This window comes from Triticum dicoccoides, chromosome 3A (genome assembly GCF_002162155.2).
Source record: "Triticum dicoccoides isolate Atlit2015 ecotype Zavitan chromosome 3A, WEW_v2.0, whole genome shotgun sequence".
Lineage (NCBI taxonomy): Eukaryota > Viridiplantae > Streptophyta > Magnoliopsida > Poales > Poaceae > Triticum > Triticum dicoccoides.
The window spans coordinates 265474730-265493121 of NC_041384.1; positions in this window are offsets into that span (position 1 = coordinate 265474730).

Sequence of the window (18392 nt, forward strand, 5' to 3'; positions counted from 1 at the left end):
GTATTGTGTCCGAAGTGCCGCGACGACGAAGGCCGCCCAGGGTCTTTTTGGCTTCCTTTCCGGCCGCCTTCTTCAGCACCTTGTAGGGCACCGGGACCAGCATCTTCGTCAGAAGTGGGATCGTCGGGTCTTCGGGCAACGGGGCCGGACAATGGATCCGCTCCGCCTTCTTCGTCCAGCTCTGGGGGAGTTGAATAAACATGCGGTAAGCGCTTCCTTTGGGTCATGCAGATAGAAAAGTTTGACAAACTCACCAAACTTGCGGGGCAGGACAGTTGGTACCCGCGGTCTTCGGCAAAATCCGGCCATGATTTGTTGGACTTGAAAAGTACCTTCCAAATGTCCTCGTGCGAGGAGCCGAAGAACCTTCACAAAGTTTGGTGCCTGGCCGGATCAAAATCCCATAGATTGCAAGTCCGGTGTTGACAAGGCAGTATCCGGCGGACTAACATCACCTGGACTATGTTGACAAGTTCAATGTTCTTATCTCCCATATCTTTAACGCGCGTCTGAAGCACCGACAGTTCGTCGGACGAGGACTAGTCCAGGCCTTTCTTGACCCAGGATGTAAGCCACAGAGGGGCGCCGAATCGAAACTTGGGAGAGGCGGCCCAGTACTTGCCGCATGGCTCAGTGATGTAAAACCATTGCTATTGCCACTCCTTGATAGAATCATTAAAGGTTCATGTTGGCCATACGACGTTGGGCATCTTGCTCACCATAGTGCCCCCACACTCGGTGTGCTCGCCGCCCACCACCTTGGGCTTCCCATTAAAAACCTTCAGCCATAAACCAAAGTGCGGCGGAATACAGAGAAAAGCCTCACAAACGACAATCAATGTCGATATGTTGAGGAAGGAGTTAGGGGACAGATCGTGAAGATCAATCCCATAATAATACATGATGCCACGGACGAACAGGTGGAGGGGAAACCCTAGCCCGCGGACAAAGTGAGGGAGGAAGACAACCCTCTCATGGGGTTCCGGTGTAGGGACGATTTGTCCCGCCGTCGGGAGACGGTGGCAGATTTTCTTGACCAGATACCCGGCCTCCCAAAGCTTTTTGATATCCTTCTCTCAGACGGTAGAGGCCATCCATTTGCCTCCTGCTCCGGATCTGGACATCTTTGGAAGACCTTTTTTGGTAGAAAAGGTGAACGCTTGGGCGCTGGAGCCTGAGCAGAATGGAATGAATCAGGAAGAAGGCGTGGGTGAAAAGAGTGAATCATAATCCCTTTATAAGGGCGGAAGAGGCGATGCGCCTCCCCACTCGCCTGATAAAATCTCGTATTCCCCAAGCACCGTAATTGATGGCACAGTTGGGTTACCCGCATCCATATTGATGAGAATCCCGTGATAAGGGGACACGATCTCTGCTTCGACAAGACGTGCCAAGGAAACCACCTCGCGATGTGTGCAGTAGCGGGTTGAGAAAAACGGTTCAAATAATGACCGGGCCATGACATGATGTCAGGCTATCAAAATGTGTCAGCAGATTAGATTTGTGGAAATATTATTCTCTCTATGGTGGTATGTGGAAACTTATTTTGCAGAGCCGGACACTATCCTTGTGTTCAAAATCTTCCATTGAGTATTCGGAGGAGGAACCCGCCTTGCAATGTCGAAGATGAAACTGCGCGCCGGACTCATCGTCATTGAAGCCTGGTTCAGGGGCTACTGAGGGAGTCCTGGATTAGGGGGTCTCCGGATAGCTGGACTATATCCTTTGGCCGGACTGTTGGACTATGAACATACAAGATTAAAGACTTCGTCCCGTGTCCGGATGGGACTTTCCTTGGCGTGGAAGGCAAGCTTGGTAATACGGATATGTAGATCTCCTCCCTTGTAACCGACTCTATGTAACCCTAGCCCCCGCCGATGTCTATATAAACTAGAGGGTTTAGTCCATAGGACAACAACAATCATACCATAGGCTAGCCTCTAGGGTTTTAGCCTCTACGATCTCGTGGTAGATCAACTCTTGTAATACTCATATCATCAAGAACAATCAAGCAGGACGTAGGGTATTACCTCCATCAAGAGGGCCCGAACCTGGGTAAACATCGTGTCCCCTGCCTCCTATTCATCCGCCTTAGACGCACATTTTGGGACCCCCTACCCGAGATCCGCCGGTTTTGACACCGACACTGACCGATCTGAAGATTTTGGTCTCACCGATTTGGCTCAGGCCATTGCACATGTACTACTCGATCTGGCTGAAGTGTACTAATCGGTGTGACCGAGTTCACTTTCTCTGTGAAACCCTAGCATCTCAGAGTCACCGAACTGCATTTTGGTCTGACCGGAACTGTATGTTTAGACTCTAATTGTGCTTTGGTGTCACCGAGTTTGTCATATCGGTAGCTCCGAAATGCTTTCTGCAGAAAACTAAAGTTAAGTTTTTGTCCCAATGTTTTTGCAAAATAGCAGTGCTTTGTGATGCTCATCCATTCTACCTATACCTATCTATTCGCAGGGTCAGCTTCAAAGATGGCAGAAGGCAGTGACAGTCAGAATAAGTCTGAGGAACAGGTGAATCTTAGTGAGGCACTAGTTGTTGGAAATATGCCCTAGAGGCAATAATAAATTGGTTATTATTATATTTCCTTGTTCATGATAATCGTTTATTATCCATGCTAGAATTGTATTGATAGGAAACTTAGATACATGTGTGGATACATAGACAACACCATGTCCCTAGTAAGCCTCTAGTTGACTAGCTCATTAATCAATAGATGGTTACGGTTTCCTGACCATGGACATTGGATGTCGTTGATAACGGGATCACATCATTAGGAGAATGATGTGATGGACAAGACCCAATCCTAAGCCTAGCACAAGATCATGTAGTTCGTATGCTAAAGCTTTTCTAATGTCAAGTATCATTTCCTTAGACCATGAGGTTGTGCAACTCCCGGATATTGTAGGAGTGCTTTGGGTGTGCCAAACATCACAACGTAACTGGGTGGTTATAAAGGTACACTACAGGTATCTTCGAAAGTGTCTGTTGGGTTGGCACGAATCGAGACTGGGATTTGTCACTCCGTGTAAACGGAGAGGTATCTCCGGGCCCACTCGGTAAGACATCATTATAATGTGCACAATGTGATCAAGGAGTTGATCACGGGATGATGTGTTACGGAACGAGTAAAGAGACTTGCCGGTAACGAGATTGAACAAGGTATCGGGATACCGACGATCGAATCTCGGGCAAGTATCGTACCGATAGACAAAGGGAATTGTATACGGGATTGATTAAGTCCTTGACATCGTGGTTCATCCGATGAGATCATCATGGAGCATGTGGGAGCCAGCCAGGGTATCCAGATCCCGCTGTTAGTTATTGACCGGAGAGTCATCTCGGTCATGTCTGCATGTCTCCCGAACCCGTAGGGTCTACACACTTAAGGTTCGATGACGCTAGGGTTATAGGGAATAGATATACGTGGTTACCGAATGTTGTTTGGAGTCCCGTATGAGATCCCGGACGTCACGAGGAGTTCCGGAATGGTTCAGAGGTAAAGATTTATATATGGGAAGTCCTGTTTTGGTTGCCGAAAAAGTTTCTGGTTTTATCGGTAATGTACCGGGACCACCAGGAGGGTCCCGGTGGCCCACCAAGTGGGGCCACCAGCCCCGGAGGGCTGCATGGGCCAAGTGTGGGAGGGGAGCAGCCCCAGGTGGGCTGGTGCGCCCCCCCACCAAGGCCCAAGGCGTAAGGGAGAGTGGAAGGGGGCAAACCCTAGGCTCGGATGGGCCTAAGGCCCACCTAGTGGTGTGCCCCCCTCTCTTCCCCCTTGGCCGCCCCCCTTAGATGGGATCTAGGGATGGCCGCCACCCCTAGGGGTGGTAACCTAGGTGGGGGCGCAGCCCCTCCCCTCCCCCTATATATACTTGAGGTTTTGGGCTGCCAGAGACATGAGATCCTATCCCTCTTGGCGCAGCCCTACCCCTCTCCCTCCTCGTCTCTTGCGGTGCTTGGCGAAGCCCTGCTGGAGTACCATGCTCCTCCACCACCACCACGCCGTCGTGCTGCTGCCGGATGGAGTCTTCCCCAACCTCTCCTTCTCCCCTTGCTGGATCAAGGCTTAGGAGACGTCACCGGGCTGTACGTGTGTTGAACACGGAGGTGCCGTCCGTTCGGCACTAGGATCATCGGTGATTTGGATCACGACGAGTATGACTCCATCAACCCCGTTCACTTGAACGCTTCCTCTTAGCGATCTACAAGGGTATGTATATGCACTCTCCTTCCCTCGTTGCTAGATTACTCCATAGATTGATCTTGGTGATGCGTAGAAAATTTTGAATTTCTACTACATTCCCCAATAGTGGTATCAGAGCCAGGTTTATGCGTAGTTTCTATGCATGAGTAGAACACAAAGTAGTTGTGGGCGTTGATTTTGTTCAATATGCTTACCGTTACTAGTCCAATCTTGATTCGGCGGCATTGTGGGATGAAGCGGCCCGGACCGACCTTACACGTACTCTTACGTGAGACTGGTTCCACCGACTGACATGCACTAGTTGCATAAGGTGGCTAGCGGGTGTCTATGTCTCCCACTTTAGTCTGATCAGATTCGATGAAAAGGGTCCTTATGAAGGGTAAATAGCAATTGGCATATCACGTTGTGGTTTTTGCGTAGGTAAGAAACGTTCTTGCTAGAAACCCATAGCAGCCACGTAAAACATGCAAACAACAATTAGAGGACGTCTAACTTGTTTTTGCAGGGTATGCTATGTGATGTGATATGGCCAAGAAGAATGTGATGAATGATATGTGATGTATGAGATTGATCATGTTCTTGTAATAGGAATCACGACTTGCATGTCGATGAGTATGACAACCGGCAGGAGCCATAGGAGTTGTCTTTATTTATTGTATGACCTGCGTGTCATTGAACAATGCCATGTAATTACTTTACTTTATTGCTAACGGGTAGCCATAGTAGTAGAAGTAATAAGTTGGTGAGACAACTTCATGGAGACACAATGATGGAGATCATGGTGTCATGCCGGTGACGATGATGATCATGGAGCCCCGAAGATGGAGATCAAAAGGAGCAATATGATATTGGCCATATCATGTCACTATTTGATTGCATGTGATGTTTATCATGTTTATACATCTTATTTGCTTAGAACGATGGTAGCTTAAATAAGATGATCCCTCACTAAAATTTCAAGAGAAGTGTTCTCCCTAACTATGCACCGTTGCGAAAGTTCGTCGTTTCGAAGCACCACGTGATGATCGGGTGTGATAGATTCTTACGTTCGAATACAACGGGTGTTGACGAGCCTAGCATGTACAGACATGGCCTCGGAACACATGCGAAACACTTAGGTTAACTTGACGAGCCTAGCATGTACATACATGGCCTTGGAACATGGAGGACCGAAAGGTCGAACATGAGTCGTATAGAAGATGCGATCAACATGAGATGTTCACTGATGATGACTAGTCCGTCTCACGTGATGATCGGACACGGCCTAGTTGATTCGGATCATGTATCACTTAGATGACTAGAGGGATGTCTATCTGAGTGGGAGTTCATAAGATGAACTTAATTATCCTGAACATAGTCAAAAGGTCTTCGCAAATTATGTCGTAGCTCACGCTTCAGTTCTACTGTTTAGATATGTTCCTAGAGAAAAATTAGTTGAAAGTTGATAGTAGCAATTATGCAGACAGTAGAAGGCTTATGTCCTTAATGCACCGCTCAGTGTGCTGAACCTCGAACGTCGTCTGTGGATGTTGCGAACATCTGACATACATGCTTTGACGACTACATGATAGTTCAGTGCGTAATGCTAAATGGTTTAGAATTGAGGCACCAAAGACGTTTTTGAAACATCGCAGAACATATGAGATGTTCCAAGGACTGAAATTGGGATTTCAGGCTCGTGCCCACGTCAAGAGGTATAAGACCTCCGACGATTTTCTTAGCCTGCATAATAAGGGAGAAAAGCTCAATCTTGAGCTTGTGCTCAGATTGTCTGAGTACCACAATCACTTGAATCGAGTGGGAGTTAATCTTCCAGATGAGATAGTGATGTTTTTCCAAAGTCATTGCCACCAAGCTGCTAGAGCTTCGTGATGAACTATAACATATCAGGGATAGATATGATGATCCTTGAAATATTCGCGATGTTTGACACCGCGAAGTAGAAATTAAGAAGGAGCATCAATTGTTGATGGTTAGTGAAACCACTAGTTTCAAGAAGGGCAAGGACACGAAGGGAGACTTCATGAAACGGCAAATCAGCTGCTGCTCTAGTGGAGAAACCCAAGGTTGAACCCAAACCCGAGACCGAGTGCTTCTGTAATAAGGGGAACAGCCACCGGAGCAGAATTACCCTAGATACTTGGTAGATGAGAAGGCTGTCGATAGAAGTATATTGGATATACATTATGTTAATGTGTATGTTACTAGTACTCCTAGTAGCACCAGGGTATTAAATTCGGTTGCTAAGTGTTAGTAACTTGAAATAAAAGCTATGGAATAAACATAGACTAGCTAAAAGGTGAGATGACGATATGTGTTGGAAGTATTTCCAGGGTTGATCAAATATCGTACGCTCCCTCTACCATCAAGATTGGTGTTTGCGTTGAGCATAGACATGATTGGATTATGTCTATCTCAATGCAGCTATTCATTTAAGGAGAATAATGGTTACTCTGTTTATTTGAATAATACCTTCAATGGTCTTGCACCTAAAATGAATGGTTTATTGAACCTCGATCGTAGTGATACACATGTTCATGCCAAAAGATATAAGATAGTAATGATAGTACCACCTACTTGTGGCACTGCCACGTAAGTCATATCGGTATAAAACGCATGAAGAAGCTCCATGTTGATGGATCTTTGGGCTCACTCGTTTTGAAAAAGTTTGAGACATGCAAACCATGTCTATTGGTGTATATGCATGAAGAAACTCCATGCAAATGGACCGTCTGGACTCACTTGATTTTGAATCACTTGAGACATGCAAATCATACCACATGGGCAAGATGACTGAAAGCCTCGTTTTCAGTAAAATGGAACTAGAAAGCAACTTGTTGGAAGTAATACATTTTGATGTGTGCAGTCCAATGAGTGCTGAGGCGTGTAGTGGATATCGTTATGTTCTTACTTCACAGATGATTTGAGTAGATGTTGAGTACATTTACTTGATGAATCACGAGTCTGAATTATTGAATGGTTCAAGTAATTTCAGGGTGAAGTTGAAAGATCGTCGTGACAAGAGGATAAAAGATCTATGATATGATCATAGAGATGAATATCTGAATTACGAGTTTGGCACAGAATTAAGACATTGTGGAAATTGTTTCACAACTAATACAGCCTGGAACACCATAGTGTGATGGTGTGTCCGAACATCATAACTGCACCCTATTGGATATGATGCATACCATGATGTCTCTTATCGAATTACCATGATAGTTTATGGGTTAGGCATTAGAGACAACCACATTCACTTTAAATAGGGCACCACGTAATTCCGATGAGATGACACCGTATGAACTATGGTTTAGAGAAACCTAAGCTGTCATTTCTTAAAAGTTTGGGGCTGCGACGCTTGTGTGAAAAAGTTTCAGGCTGATAAGCTTGAACCCAAAGCGGATAAATGCATCTTCATAGGACACCCAAAACAGTTGGGTATACCTCCTGTCTCAGATCCGAAAGCAATAAGGGATTGTTTCTAGAATCGGGTCCTTTCTTGAGGAAAAGTTTCTCTCGAAAGAATTGAGTGGGAGGATGGTGGAGACTTGATGAGGTTATTGAACCGTCTCTTCAACTAGTGTGTGGCAGGGCACGGGGAGTTGTTCCTGTGGCACCTACACCAATTGAAGTGGAAGCTTATGATAGGGATCATGAAACTTCAGATCAAGTCACTACCAAACCTCGTGGGATGACAAGGATGCGCACTACTTCAGAGTGGTACGTAATCCTGTCTTGGAAGTCATGTTCCTAGACAACAATGAACCTACGAGCTATGGAGAAGTGATGGTGGGCCCGGATTCCGATAAATGGCTCGAGGCCATAAAATCCGAGAGAGGATCCATGTATGAAAACAAAGTGTAGACTTTGGCAGAACGGATCGATGATCGTAAGGCTATTGAGTACAGATGGATTTTAAAAGGAAGACGGACAATGATGGTAAATGTCACCATTAAGAAAGCTCGACTTGTCGTTAAGATGTTTCCCGACAAGTTCAAGGAGTTGACTACGGTGAGACTTTCTCACTCGTAGCGATGCTAAGAGCCCGTTGGAATTATATTAGCAGTCACTGCATTATTTATGAAATCTTGCAGATAGGATGTAAAAACATTGTTTCCTCACGATTTTTTGAGGAAAGGTTGTATGTGTTACAACCAGAAGGTTCTAACAATCCTGAAAGATGCTAACAAGTATGCAAAGCTCTAGCAATCCTTCTAAGGACTGGAGTAAGCATCTCGGAGTTGGAATATACGCTTTGATGATGATCAAAGATTTTGGGTGTATACAAAGTTTATGAGAAACTTGTATTTCCAAAGAAGTGAGTGGGAGCACTATAGAATTTCTGATGAATATATGTTGTTGACATATTGTTGATCAGAAATGACGTAGGATTTCTGGAAAGCATATAGGGTTATTTGTAAAGTGTTTTTCAATGGAAAGCCTGGATTAAGCTACTTGAACATTGAGCATCAAGATCTATAAGGATAGATCAAAACGCTTAATGGTACTTTCAAATGAGCACATACCTTGACATGATTTTGAAGGAGTTCAAAATGGATCGGCAAAGAAGGAGTTCTTGGCTGTGTTATAAGGTGTGAACATTGAGTAAGACTCAAAACCTGACCGCGGCAGAATAGAGAGAAAGGACGAAGGTCGTCCCCTATGCTTTAGACATAGGCTCTACAGTATGCTATGCTGTGTACCGCACCTGAAGTGTGCCTTGCCATGAGTCAGTCAAGGGGTACAAGAGTGATCCAAGAATGGATCACAGGACAGCGGTCAAAGTATCCTTAGTAACTAGTGGACTAAGGAATTTTCTCGATTATGGAGGTGGTAAAAGAGTTCGTCGTAAAGGGTTACACCGATGCAAACTTTGACACTAATCCAGATTATTCTGAGTAGTAAACTGGATTCGTATAGTAGAACAGATATTTGGAATAGCTCCAAATAGAACGTGGTAGCTGCATCTAGGAGATGACATAGAGATTTGTAAAGCACACAAGGATCTGAAAGGTTCAGACCCGTTGACTATAACCTCTCTCACAAGCATAACATGATCAAACCCAAAACTCTTTGGGTGTTAGTCACATGGGGATGTGACCTTGAGTGTTAATCACATATCGATGTGAACTAGATTATTGACTCTAGTGCAAGTGGGAGACTGTTGGAAATATGCCCTAGAGGCAATAATAAATTGGTTATTATTATATTTCCTTGTTCATGATAATCGTTTATTATCCATGCTAGAATTGTATTGATAGGAAACTCAGATACATGTGTGGATACATAGACAACACCATGTCCCTAGTAAGCCTCTAGTTGACTAGCTCGTTAATCAATAGATGGTTACGGTTTCCTGACCATGGACATTGGATGTTGTTGATAATGGGATCACATCATTAGGAGAATGATGTGATGGACAAGACCCAATCCTAAGCCTAGCACAAGATCATGCAGTTCGTATGCTAAAGCTTTTCTAATGTCAAGTATCATTTCCTTAGACCATGAGGTTGTGCAACTCCCGGATATCGTAGGAGTGCTTTGGGTGTGCCAAACGTCACAACGTAACTGGGTGGCTATAAAGGTACACTACAGGTATCTCTGAAAGTGTCTGTTGGGTTGGCACGAATCGAGACTGGGATTTGTCACTCCGTGTAAACGGAGAGGTATCTCTGGGCCCACTCGGTAAGACATCATCGTAATGTTGGGTTGATCATGGGATGATGTGTTACGGAACGAGTAAAGAGACTTGCCGGTAACGAGATTGAACAAGGTATCGGGATACCGACGATCGAATCTCGGGCAAGTATCGTACCGATAGACAAAGGGAATTGTATACGGGATTGATTAAGTCCTTGACATCGTGGTTCATCCGATGAGATCATCGTGGAGCATGTGGGAGCCAACATGGGTATCCAGATCCCGCTGTTGGTTATTGACCGGAGAGTCATCTCGGTCATGTCTGCATGTCTCCTGAACCTGTAGGGTCTACACACTTAAGGTTCGATGACGCTAGGGTTATAGGGAATAGATATACGTGGTTACTGAATGTTGTTCGGAGTCTCGGATGAGATCCCGGACATCACGAGGAGTTCCGGAATGGTCCGGAGGTAAAGATTTATATATGGGAAGTCCTGTTTTGGTCGCCGGAAAAGTTTCGGGTTTTATCGGTAATGTACCGGGACCACCGGGAGGGTCCCGGTGGTCCACCAAGTGGGGCCACCAGCCCCGGAGGGCTGCATGGGCCAAGTGTGGGAGGGGAGAAGCCCCAAGTGGGCTGGTGCGCCCCCCCACCAAGGCCCAAGGCGCAAGGGAGAGTGGAAGGGGGCAAACCCTAGGCTCGGATGGGCCTAAGGCCCACCTAGTGGTGCGCCCCCCTCTCTCCCCCCTTGGCCGCCCCCCTTAGATAGGATCTAGGGCTGGCCGCCACCCCTAGGGGTGGAAACCTAGGTGGGGGCGCAGCCCCTCCCCTCCCCGTATATATACTTGAGGTTTTGGGCTGCCAGAGACACGAGATCCTATCCCTCTTGGCGCAGCCCTACCCCTCTCCCTCCTCGTCTCTAGCGGTTCTTGGCGAAGCCCTGCTGGAGTACCACGCTCCTCCACCACTACCACGCCATCGTGCTGCTGCTAGATGGAGTCTTCCCCAACCTCTCCTTCTCCCCTTGCTGGATCAAGGCGTAGGAGACGTCACCGGGCTGTACGTGTGTTGAACACGGAGGTGCCGTCCATTCGGCACTAGGATCATCGGTGATTTGGATCACGACGAGTACGACTCCATCAACCTCGTTCACTTGAACGCTTCCGCTTAGCAATCTATAAGGGTATGTAGATGCACTCTCCTTCCCTCGTTGCTAGATTACTCCATAGATTGATCTTGGTGATGCGTAGAAAATTTTGAATTTCTACTACGTTCCCCAACACTAGTCCCTCCAATAGCAGCTATGATGAAGGTAGCAGAAGTGCACCCAGCAACTTGCCAAGGCAGCTACAAGGACAAGGAGGAAGAGAACCTCAGAATCTAAAGATGAGGACTCTGTTTTTGATGACGAAGTAACCTCAAAGAAAAAGGTACTCAAGAAGGAGAATGATGTTGCTGTTGCTGCCACCAAGCTTGGCATGCCAAAGAAGGCTCTTGCTAAGAGCAAGCCAATGTCAAAAGCCAGAGCCTCCACTCAAGAAACCATGGAGTTCACTCTTGAACCAGGAGAGGAATAGGCTATTGGAGGAAAGAAAAGGAAGGAGAGGGTTAAGAAGACTATGGCCAAAGTCACTGGCAGATCATCTATGATGAGAGAGTCAGATGAAGATGAGGAGGAAGAAGAGGCAGCTGCACCACCTCCAAAGTCTCATAAGCTCATGGGGGATGCCATAAAGTCTGGGGCTGCTCCATCTAAGCCTAAGACAGCCCCAAGCCTCCAACTCAAGCTCAAGCACCAAAACCTTTTGTGTCCAAGAGATCCACTAGGAACATTTCTGCTGCTGAGAAGAACAAGGCACCAGTGCCTGAAGTTCAAGAGGATGAGGAGTAGCTAGTGCTCAGAAAGTTAAAGCCAAAGATTCCTGATCATAGTGATGATCATCCTGTTGCTAAGAACATGAAGGAAAGAAAGGATGTAGGTCTGAGACTGTGGAGACAGGCTAATCCCTATGCCACCAAGAGAAGAACTGTTGTAGATTATCATTTTCACACCAAGGAACATCAAGAATTCTATGAGACTGGCTTTCTAGACAAGAAACCTATTGTCAGTGATATGAGATGGGTTGATTGGACATACATTGATGGCAATGAGGACTAGTTCCCAGGTGTGCATGAGACCTTCGGGATGAATGGAGTTGACAAGTTTGTTGGTAAAAAGTTGACAAAATGGAATGATGAAATGATTATGCAATTCTACTCCACTGCTCATTTCTATCCTGATGGCAAAATAGTCTGGATTATAGAAGGAACAAGGTATCAATCTTCAATTGCTGAATGGGCCAAGTTGATCAATGCCCCCGAGGAAGATGAAATTTACATGGATGTATATGCCAAGCCAAGGAAAGATCACAACTCCATGGCAAACATGTACAAGACCATTCCAGATGCTACCTTGGAGACTCACAAGCTTGGGTCCATATACTATCTGCTGGCAGGTTTGACCACCATCAACACCATCTTGAAGCACACTCTGTTGCCCAAGTCAGGAGATCATAGGATGATCTGTGGTCACTCCATCAACTTGCTCCACAAATTTGATGTGCTAGAGAAGTTCAAAGTGATGAGCTTAACAGTTGAAACAGTGAAGAGAATTGCAGCTAATCAGAAAAGATCATGTGGATATGCCCCTCACATGCAGATGCTAATCAACTCCAAGATGGGGATAGGGACATGTCTTCTTGATAAAGAGAATTTTCCCTTGAGGCTAGAATTTGTGGATAATGAGATTCTCGTGGATAAATCTCATCCAACCAATGCAAAAGCCCAGGAGAAGAGAGAGAGAGAGAGAGAGAGAGAGAGAGAGAGAGAGAGAGAGAGAGAGAGAGAGAGAGAGAGAGCAAAGGCTACTAAAGCAGCAAGGGAAGCTAGTATACCATATGCTTCACAAGTGATGCTCAAGACCAAGCAACATCAACTTAGTTATCTGCTTGAGGCTACTATGAGGATTGAGAAGGGCTTGGCCACCCTGACTCAGAATCAAGAAAGTCTTGATAGGATCATTGAGACCGAATTCCATGATCTAGATGTGATCACAGAGATCCAGACTACTGTGGAGAAGCTCCGGGAAGAGATTGAAGACAGGAATGACAGACCTACCACTGACACTTTCAGTGTGTGCCAAGAGCTGAAAGTGCGTTATATCGACTAGAGGGGGGTGAATAGGCAATTTTTACAAATTCGTCACCAAGGAATTTCAGGGTGAGGAAATTCCTAAGCAACGAACTACTTAGCAGCGGAATAAGTAGTGAGATGCAAGCATAACAGAGTAGTAGCACAGCCATCATGATGAAATGAAAACAAGCACAGAGTACTGGTAGCGTAAACACAGGATAAGTAGGCAGAAGACAAACTTACTGAAGAAATTGAACTAAGGAAATTGAGAAAGTCTTCAGTCAAAGTCTTCAAACAGTAACGATCAAGTACTTCTACATAGAAATGAGGAAATGAAAGAGTTGAGGAAATAGAACCATTAGCTTGGTGAAGACGATGATTTGGTAGACCAGTTCCAACAGCGATGACAGTTGTACGTCTGGTTGGAGCAGCTACATATTTAAACCTCAGGACACACAGTCCCGGACACACAGTCCTCACCGTATTCTCCTTGAGCTAAGGTCACCCAAACCTCGCCCAATCACTCGTGGTAAGTCTTTAGGTGACTTCCAAACCTTCACTTACTCGATCACTCGGCGATCCACAATTTCCACTTGGATGCTCTAGACCATGACGCCTAACCATGTCGAGGATGCACAGTCCTCAAAGGTAACAAGCGTTGGTTTCACACAGGAACAATCTCTTCTATGATGCTCAATCACTTTGGGTTTGTAGGTGTTGGGTTTGGGTTTTGGGTTTTTCCTCACTTGATGATTTTTGCTCAAAGTCCTCGAAGGATGGGATGCTCTCAATGACAAGTGTCAGTTTCTCACGAAGCAGCCAACCAACTAATGGTTGTAAGGGGTGGCTATTTATATCCTAGGGAGCAGCCCAACATGATAAGACATAAATGCCCTTCAACGATATGACCATTAGGTGGGTAGATATTTTGGGACAGCTGGCGCGTAGCACAACAACGGTCGGAAATTTGGCTATCAAATTCCTCAGCGATATCATGTTCCTCACTTGTAGGCAATCCGCACTGGCGAATTCCTAACTCCTCAATCGGAACGAATTCCTCAGAGACCAGAAGATCTTTGTCTCTATCACTGAATAAATTGACTGAACTGTACAAGATTTCCAATGGCTTCACTCGAAGGGATTGGTACGTGTAGGATTTTGAGATGATCATCACTTGGAAACTTTTCCTTAGTTTTACCTCGGCCCCCTTTAATAGTACGGTGTTTCCTATGACTCAAGAAAGAGAAAAATGAAACTACAAAAATAAGTCTTCAAGCTTCATATTCCTCGCATGAATATCAAGTCTTCAGGATCACACCAATTTCTTCACTTTCAAAGTATTCAGTTGAAGACATTCATTTTTATGGTCAACTTTCTCTGTAAATATCAAACCCATCATAGACTTATAGACTTGTGTACACTCACAAATGCATTAGTCCCTTAACCTATAAGTCTTCAATACATCAAAATCACTAAGGGGAACTAGATGCACTTACAATCCCCCTATTTTTGGTGATTGATGACAATATAGGTTAAGTTTTCAACGAGGATAAACATATGAAGTGTAAATACTGATATTGAGGAATTTGATTGCAAGATATAGAAGAACTCCCCCTGAAGATGTGCATATGTGAGGAATTTGCCTTGAAGAGCAAATGCACATTGTAGAATAGAATCATGGAGATCTGCCCCTATGTCTTGTAATTCATACACGAATTTAACATATGATATGAAGAATTTGAGATGCATGATGAAATATGGTGACTAATGTAATTCAGCATGCGTGCATTAACATATATGAGGAAATAGCATGCAAAAAAACATAGCAAAAGTATCAGACCACCATCGGACTTAAGTTTACAACTCGATCCAACAAATACTTCAGAAGAACGAGAGTTGTAACTTAGCAAAAAAACGCCCATATATAGACCCGCTTGAAGACTAACTCAAATTTCTCCCCCTTTGTCATTGAATGACCAAAAGGGACGAAAAATGAGGACTAACGCCCTTGAAGAAAATCACGAAGTCGATGGAGGAGCGCCAGCGTTGTTGGGGTCGTCTGTTGGAGTAGGGACTGCCGCAGTGTCGTTCAAGTCTTCATGCTCATCACTCTCGCGCGATGAAGAATATGAAATGGCCACAAGCTGAGGAACTTTGACCTTCTTGAATTTCTTCGAAGGTGGTTGTGCCCAGTCAAAGTCCTGTTGAAATTCCATCTTCTTGAGATCTTCAGCACTGTAGAGGTTAGACAGAATGGCCCAGGTGCTATCAAAGACTTCATGCAGATAGTAGTGATTCTTCTTCACAGTATTTTGAGTGACTGTCATGTTCTGAAGAATAGCACCAAACTGACGCTTGACCCACTTGTGGTTGCGATCGACCTTCTAATGAAGACTGAGGAGAAGCTCATGATCAGTCATCACCCTTGGAGCAGTGGCTTGAGGATATTCCTTTGAAGCATTTGCAGTAGAGTCATGTGTGGCAGAGTCATCATTGGTGGAGTAGGATGCAGCTCTGCGAAACTGTCCATCCAATGGACGAGTGCCTTCATCAATTACAGCAGCCTTGGCCTTCTCATCAGCTGAGGAAATAGTCTGTTTGAGGACTTCAACTAGGGCAAGTAGCTGACATGATTTTGCAAATCAGCCTTGTAATGAATGGAAGACCTTGTTCTGATGAATCTCATGATCCAGGGAGCGTAAGGCTTCAATTCAAATGGTGACAAAGTGACATTGGCCAAAGTCCTCATGAAGAAATCGTGGTAGTTGATGGGAATACCATGTATGATGTTGAAAAGCAGATTCTTCATGATGCCCACAACTTCTTCATCATCAGAGTTGTGGCCCTTGATTGGATCGAGGGTTTTGGTCAATATCATGTATATTGTCCTTGGCACATAGAGCAGTTCCTTGACGAGGAATTGGGTCCTTGGAGCTTGGCCTGGCTTCAAAGGCTTCATCGACAATTGCATCAAATGGTTTGACAGCTCGGGTTCATCATAGATGCACCATGCACCTTGAGTGGGAGGACTAAGTGGGACGGCGTGAAGCAATCCAGAGTCCAGTGCTTTGTAGTGAGTATTTTCAGTCATCCAATCCAATACCCATGAGTTGACGTCTTCAACGTTGCCAGTGATGTGCAACGTGTCATAGAACTGAAGAATGAGTTCTTCATTCTAGTCGCAGATGTTGGTGCAGAGGTTGAGCAGTCCAGCATCATGAAGAACACTAAGGACTAGGGTGAAGCAGGGCAGTGACTCCATGTCCACATGAGGAATTTGCTCATGGTCAAAGATCTTGTCCTTGTCGAATAGCAGTGAAGAATAGAAGTTCATTTGTCTTGCTATCCAGAAGCGCTTGCGTCTGAGTCTTGCATAGTCATATGGATTATAATTAATGAAGAATATGTTCTCAACGAAGAAGTCATCAGGTTTGAACTTCTGCTTCTTGGAGTGAGGATTCTAAGACTTGGGCTGAAGATTTCAGTGGGAATTTCTTCAGCAGCCTTGGCCTCCATCTCAACAGCAACATTTTCATTAGCGCTAGTGGTTGAACTTCTTCAGGTATAGTGAGGAGAGATTCCTGGTGTTCTTCAAATCCCGTGTGAATTTCTTCAGTCTGAACAGGGCACTAAGGAATCTGTTGCAGAGATGTGAATGGTGGTGAATTGGGGTGATGACTTTCCTAGTAGTCATCATTTAGAATTGGAGTGGTACACCCAATGTCCACGTCTTCATATTCCTCATCTATTTCTTCAACGTCGTCCTCTTCAGTAGTGAACTGAGGCATGGGCGAGGATACCAGTGGGGTTGAAGGGATGTTATCCACTTCAATTTCTTCATCCAACTGCTCTGACATAGCAGTAGAGGGATCTTCTTCATCTGATTCATTTGGAATCACATATTCCTCACCAAAGGGAATAATCTCCTTTGATGGCATGCTTGATAGAGGAACAACATCTATGGGATTTTCATAGGAGCTAGTCAAAGTCTTCACTTTCTTCGGAGCAGAAGACCCTAAGGCAGCAGATGATTTCCTTTTCTTCACAGCTGCTCGCTCTGCAGCCCTGGTTTTCTTCGCTTCTGATGTAGAAGGAAGGTTGATGCTTGTTGTTGGTGCAGGAGGAGCAGAGGAAATTGGTTCAGTTTCTTCAGGCACAACTGATGCAGTTGTCCTAGCTTGGTCATTTTCTTTAGGTGTTGTAGCAGATGCTTCAACAGGCCTGGTTGCCCTGGCAGTTTCTTCAGCAGCTGGAATGTCTTCATCAACCATGGTGCTTTCATTTTCTTCAGCAGCCTGATTTTCATCAGCAGTGCTGGCATGTTCTTTAGTAGGCTGAGCAGATACTTCGGCCTGAGGAATTTCATGTTGCACTCGGCTGCAACATTGGAGGTGAATCCCTTCGCCATCTTGACGAATCTGACTTTGATTCCTAGCCAATCTGCACGATATGCGTCAAATTCATCACTGAGTGTTTTGATCTCAGCTTGCTTGGACACAAGTTCATCAGTTTTCATTGTGACTACATGCTTCTTCAGAAAACGCTCCTTCTTGTACTGAGCTTTCTTCAGCTGCCTGGCCTTCTCAAACTTCCATTTTTCTTCGCCTATGAAGGCGGTCAGCATATGACTTTGGCCATGTGTGAGATTGAAGTCAGGCATAGGAGTGTTGGGGTCCTTGTGCTAGAGATCAATGAAGTCCAGGATCAACTTGGGATTCAGTAGAAGAGGCATATTTGTGATTTTGGCTCTAGCGGCCCGTTGTTGTCTGTCTCTGATGATTTCTTCTAATTCCTCATCATCAGCTTCGTCTTCACTAGACGGCACATGGAAGGTGACCTACTCCTTGTGAGGACTTGGCCTTGAGCCTCGTCCAGCAGCAGCCTTAGTCTTTAGCAAAGTAGGGCCTGTTGAGGACTGAAGAGGAGCTGAGGAACTTGCAGATGCTCCTAAAGCAATTGAGATGCCAGTTGTCCTTTGGCATGAGGCGAGGTGCATATGTGCTGAGGACTTTGCAGCAGCAGCAGCTAAAGCTTTTGCAACAGTGGGAACTAGAGCTACTTGAGGAGCTTGTCATGAGGGCTTTAAATAGCTGGGCCATGAGGGCATTGCTGAGGAGCTTCGCCGTGAGGGCATTGAAGCAGAGGCACTGGGCTTGTGTGCAGGCTTCTTTGGCATATCCTTCTTAGGCTTGCTAGCAGAGGCCTCAGCAGTGGCAGCGGCAGAGTCTTCATTGAATTTCCTCACTGCTTCCTTGGCCATTTTGGCCAACTTGGCTTGCCGCTTGGCCCATTCATCAGGATAGTCCACACCACGCTTGAGGCTAGTGGGATCTGCAATTTGGCCAGGTGCCAACG